Source organism: Gossypium arboreum, chromosome 3, assembly GCF_025698485.1.
Source record: "Gossypium arboreum isolate Shixiya-1 chromosome 3, ASM2569848v2, whole genome shotgun sequence".
NCBI lineage: Eukaryota > Viridiplantae > Streptophyta > Magnoliopsida > Malvales > Malvaceae > Gossypium > Gossypium arboreum.
The window spans coordinates 106,578,152-106,584,736 of NC_069072.1; the positions used below are offsets into that span (position 1 = coordinate 106,578,152).

At 36.4% G+C, this 6,585-nt stretch overlaps 1 non-coding gene across 1 annotated transcript; it reads left to right on the plus strand.

The window, feature by feature from the left end:
• Positions 1-3,777: 3,777 nt before the first annotated feature.
• LOC128291246 (small nucleolar RNA R71) lies at positions 3,778-3,884 on the plus strand. The gene has a single exon (XR_008281022.1). It is a non-coding gene; the product is annotated as a small nucleolar RNA R71 (small nucleolar RNA).
• Positions 3,885-6,585: the final 2,701 nt, after the last annotated feature.

The window sequence follows — 6,585 nt, forward strand, 5'->3', positions numbered from 1 at the left end:
AAGTTGAGGATCGAAAAGGGTGAATAACTCTTGTGTCAAGTGACTAACGAAATATCCTGGTTGAATGTAGGTTTGGAGGGGGAACTCTTAGGCCGAGCGCACGTTTCGCAACAGGTGTGTGAACACTACATTTATATGTGTAATAGCAAAAGCGGAAAAGCCAAAAATTAAGATGTCAACACCACACGGGCGTGAGGCCACCTGTGTGGCGGGCTGTGTAACAAAACATGGTCGTGTAGTTGACAAGATGGCCATGAGTGCTTTCATGGACCAAAACGATATTAGGCCATTTTTTGCCAAACTGGGCTGTGTAGGCCCAATTGGCCTATAGGCCTCACTCTGGAGAATCGCACGAAAGTGTGATAAATATTGGGCAAGGCTGTGTAGACCACATGGCTAAGGCCATTTCTGGGCTTTTTAGACTATACGAGCATGTAGGCCCACTTGGGCCGGCAATATAGACTGTAGGCCCATATCACTGTTTGACTATTAAGGTTGCACGGTTGCCTAAGACGACTATGGACCTACTGTTGGGCTGATAAGTATAATTAGACCCCATATTGATAAAATGACCATTATACCCCTGTGAGGTAAATTGATTGGAATACCCTTGTATTATGTATGACTGTTTTTTAGCATGATATTTCTGCATACACTTATATTATGTTGCATTACATGGGGTGGGATATAAGTTTTGAAGGAAATGTATTGAAAGGCTATAAGCCTATTTCTGGCAACTCTACCGCAAATTGCTTAGTACTGAATACGGTACGTTTTAGTGTGTAGGGCTTGATGGGTCAATTTTATCCCCACATGGTGTGTAGGGCTGGTACGGACTTGATGTGTAGCTGACGGTCTGGGTAGGATTCTTTGTCTGCATATTATAGTGATATGGGCTAAGGCCCAGCTGCTTTTATCACTGAAATGGGCTAAGGCCCAGACTGCTATTGTTACTAAAAAGGGGCTAAGGCTCCTAACTAAAACTGAAAGGGCTTAGGCCCAGATTTTACTCTGATTGTCTGCTATTTTGGGATTTCACACACTGATTTTTCGTAAACTCACCCGTCTGTTATTTGTAGAAGAAATCCCCAGGCTTAGATGGATCGAGGCGACGGAGGACTCAGGGGTGGCCACTCGACGTAGTATTTTATTATAGATTATGATTAAGATTTAAATTTTTGGGTTTTCATTTTGTAATAAGGCCTTTTAAATTTTATTTTAATTTGGGGATTTATTTATTTTATCTTACCTATTAGTAATAGGACTCGGGTTTTCAAAAAAATACAAACAAATGTTTTTCTGAAAACATTATGCTTATGCAACACGTTTTAAAAGTTTCCGTAACAAACATAGTTTTAAAGTTAATAATAAACTGGTATAATTAATATTTTACTTAAACAACCCGAGTCTTTTCAATAAACTAGGCCTCCTAACTATTTGTTTAGAACCTAAAGAAGTTTTTATAAAGAACGGATTTTTCATCAATTTGTGTTTTGGAAATCCACTCCTATGTGGCATCACAGATTTGGCCATAACGTCTAGGCCGGGCTTGGGATGTTACATTTAGATGTGAACACAGATTCGGTCATAACGTCTAGGCTGGGTTTGGGGTGTTACAAAGAAGATGAGTAATAAATTAAATGGCCTTTTTGTTTTATGAATTATCATTTAAATTTTTTAATTACTAAATCAACCTTTATTAATGTTCACAAATATCACTTATTACTAGTCCATAATTGTCCACTTACTAATATAATGGGATAGTTGCAACATAAATCCATCAACCATTTAATTTCATAGTTAATAGACCCTTTTTGCTTATAGAACTCTAACTTTTTACTTTACGCGATTTAGTCCTTTTTATCAATTTAACCAATCAAATGATAAAATTTCTTAATGAAAATTTCACACAATAATTTTATCATGCCACAGACATTAAAATATTAATAAAATAAATATTTTGACCTCAGATTTGTGGTTCCAAAACCACTGTTTCAATTTGACCAAAAACGAGCTATTCACAAGATCTAAAGCTTTCTCCAATGGATCTTCTTCAAAATTGCTTTCCATAGAAACCAAAGTTTCTATGTCTTCATTAACTGAACATTCTTCTGTTGGGTCGGGAAATTTCAGCGCTTTAAGAATGTTAAAGGTCACTTGATCGTGTTGAACTCGCTTGGTGAGTTCACCTTTTTGTACATCAATTAACGTTCTACTCGTGGCTATGAAAGGTCTCCTAAGGATGATCAACACTTCCTTATCTACTCCAAAATCTAAAAAAATGAACCAATAGGAAAATTAAATTTATCGACTCTTACCAAAACATCCTCGATCTTTCCCTCGGGATATGCTAAAGATCAATCCGCTAGCTGAAGCGTCACAGTTGTAGGTTTTACTTCACTTATCCCTAGCATCTTGAAAATAGACTTAGGCATGAAGTTGATACTTGCTCCTAAATCACACAAAGCTTAACCACAGTAAAATTCACCAATGTTACAGGGTATAGTAAAGCTTCCTCGGTCTTTCAATTTCGGTGGTAGTTTGTTCTGTACGAATGCACTGCACTCCTTTGTCAAGGCAATAGTCTCATACTCACTCAGTCGTTTCTTCTTGGATAGTATATCCTTCATAAACTTTACATAATTCAGCATTTGTTCTAAAGCCTCCCCTAACGGAATATTGATGTGTAACTGCTTCAGAACATCCAAAAACTTCTTGAATTGCACCTCATGTTTGTGCTTGTGTTGCTGCAATCTTTGCAGATATGGAGGTAATGGAATTTTTGATTGAATCAGATAGCTCTTCTAAATAGGTAAATCTACATTCAAAGAAGTTGTTAAAGTATTTGAATTTACTAAATTAGGATTTACCTTGTTTGTCTTTATAGGTTTTGACTCTTTTGGGGTAGGAATTTCAACAGCTGGTTGATTCTTCTCAATGGGCTTATCTTCGAAATCTGTCAATCGGGGTTCTAGAATTTTGCCACTTCGCAATGCCACTACCTTGATATGTTCTTTACCCAATTTTTTTGGATTCTTAGTATCGTTCGGCAAGGTTCCTTGCGGTCTATTACGAAGCTCTATAGCTAACTGACCCATTTGGTTTTCCAAATTTTTCATTGTTGTTGCTTGGCTTTGGATCAAAGCGTCATTTTTTGTCATATACGCTTTCAACAAGTTCTCCAAACTATTTCATGCCTCAGCTTGAGGTGGTTTTGGAGCTTGCTGATTAAACCCTTGAGATTGGTTGGGTCTATGCTGTAATAAGTTGTTGTTCAGTCCATTTCCTTGGTTGCTCTAAGAAAAATTAGCATGATTACACCATGAAGGATTGTAGAAGTTGGACTGGGGTCCTTGCCCACTCTTATTTTGATGTTGGTTCCCCACATAGTACACTGACTCGGGATTTGACAGACAATTCTCAAAAGAATGAACTTCCCCATAACACACACAGGAAACTACTTCAAACTGACTTGGTGGCTGAGTTGCAAAATTATTAGCACTATCAGCGGTAAACTGTTTTAACATAGAGGAAATAGATGATACCTGAGCTGATAACGAAGTGAAGGCGTCAACTTCATGAACTTCGACTACACGTCTTCCTGAAGCTGTTCAATTGGTTGGCCATTGATAGTTAGTACTTGAGATCCTCTCGATGATCTCATAGGCCTCATTGTAAGACTTAGATAGAATTGCACCATTCGCAGAAGTATCTACCATCAATCTTGTATGTGCATTGAGACCATTATAGAATGTCTCTAACTAGATACAATGAGGAATCCCATGATGAGGACACTTACGAAGTAACTCCTTGAATCGCTCCCAAGTATCACACAAAGACTCGTTATGCAATTGTTGGAATGTTGTGATCTCGTTCCTCAACTTAGTGTTTTTGCTAGGTGAGAAATACTTAACCAAAAATCTCTCTACTAATTCTTGCCATGTAGATATGGAACTTGGTGGCAATGAATTGAGTCATGCTCGTGCTTGATCTCGTAATGATTATAGAAACAACTTCAACCTCAATGCGTCTTTAGTCACATCGGATATCTTGAATGAATCACTCACCTCCATAAACAATTGAAGGCAGAGATGTGAATCTTCCGCGGGCATACCACTGAATTGGCCCACCGTTTGGAGCATTTGAAACATCACTGGTTTCAATTCAAATTGGATTGCCTCAATATCTGGCCTTCTAATTCCTAGATTTAACTCACTGAAAAGTGGCACAGTATATTGTCTGATGCATTGATCCCTATCATTGGCAATGAGGATGGGATTTCGTACATGATCAGCTTCATTACCTTGGTCTTGATTCTGATTTCCAAGGTCCATCTCAACTTGTCTTTGAGCTGTTTGTTCACGTCTTCTTTGTCTGAAAGTTCGCTCAATTTTAGGGTCTACAGGGAGTAAATCGATAATCCGATCTATGCTCATAAACACCTGAGAAGAAATTCACAAAATTAAAGAGAATAAGTTAGTAATGTTAGGAATAAACCAAATTGGAAGTAAATAATTTCACAAAAAAAGACTATGGCAACAGTTAACAATCCCCAGTAACGGCGCCAAAAACTTGTAACGTATAGGTTTGTGTAAGTGTACACAGTCATTATCAAGTAATAAGTAAGTATCGAGTTATCGTCTCTACAGGGATTGTATTTGTGTTAAATCTCTTAATTGTAAAATTAGACTAACAACTTGGTAAATAAAAACACAATATAGTTGAGAAGTGATGATTAAAATATATTAAACTAAATGCAATGACCCCTAATGTAAATTACCCTAACTATGCAAACTATATGAATGGAATAAATTTTAGCAAAATTAAACACAATTTACAACAATTATAACATAAATAAACAAAGACAATTACTTTAATTAAACTCAATTCATTATCAACATGCTTAATAACATTCAAAAAACTATTCCATGGCAACTCGGTCAGATCTAAATCTTCGGGCAAATCTCTAATTTCTTTAACATTGCAAGGACCTTGTGTAATTAAACCAAAAAGTGGTTTATGTGGACAGCCATGTGTAGCCGAATTTGGGTTGACTTGGTCTTCAATTTGGACTACTTTTTTGTAATCCGGCAAATCTATCAAACATGTCCAAAATAAATAGATAAATTAAAGGACCAAAGAACAAAATTTATCCAATTTAAAAAATTAATTCAAAGCCAAATTATTAACGAAATATTTTAAAATGAATTATTAAATATAATTTTATATTTTATTATTTAATTTAATCATGCATGACCTATTTTATGTCTTAAAAATATAATATATTCAAATAAATATCAAATGTAACACCTCTAACCTGTATCTATCGCTGGATTAGGGTTAAGAGGCATTACTAGACAATCGGAACATTTCGAATTGATTTCACAATCTAAAAATCATACTTCATCATATCATAATCAAACATCAAGATAAAGTCTCTTTCTTAGGTCATCGAGACCTTAAACATGCTTTAGAAAGGAGTCGGGACTAAACCGAGCTCATACAAAATTTTTCGAAACTTAAACATTTTTCAAATTTATAAAGATCACACGCCCGTGTGAGCAGGCCATGTGTCTCACACGGCATTAGACGCGCCCGTGTGTCTAGGCCGTGGCAAAACAGGGCATACACGCTGACTTAACCACACGGCCACAAAACACACACATGTGCCTGGGCCGTGGTTGAAACTGTCTTGGGTCATACGGCCGACCACACGCCCGTGTGTCTAGCCCATGTACCCTTCAAAATGGCCACACAAACCTATGTGCCTCACACAGCCATCAGACATGCCCATGTGTCTAGGTCGTGCTCGAGACTGACTTGAATAACTAAGTTACAGAAGACACACGGTCGAGACACACACCCGTGTGCTCAACCGTGTGGGGTGAAATTAGGCTTGGTTTAAGCCACATTTCCCACCTATTTCAAGCATGCCAAACCCCCAACATTTTTGCATCATTTGCATACATTTATAGGTAGCCAAATCAACCAATTCATACATATTCCATAACTTCCAAATATCATCCAATTCATTACTCAATTCCACAACCAAAATATACCAAAATCATTAAAACTCACATAAGTTCCAAAGTATAATCTCATCATTTTATCACCTATTTCATACCACAAATTTACCATTTCAACATTTCACAATTAAACCATCATATAAGTAATATATATATATATATATCATATAACTTACTTATCAAACACACCATTTAGGCCAACTTAAGAGGCCATACATATCAACATCTACAAGCCAAAAATCATGGCTAATATTCACAACACAAAACATACCAAAATGACACTAACCTATACATGCCATATACCATATATACAACTCTTAAAATATACCAAAATAGATGTCCGATAGTGTGATTAATGTCACTGACGATCCCCAGATCCGAGCTAGCTTTATAACACTGTAAAATAGAGAACATTTCACACAGTAAGCTTTAAAAGCTTAGTAAGTTCGTACCAAAAATAATCAACAGTTTATATAATATGAAACATCATCTAATAATTACTTAGTAGTTCACAAATCATCTCTCAATTCTATTCCATCACACTTAACATGTTCATACA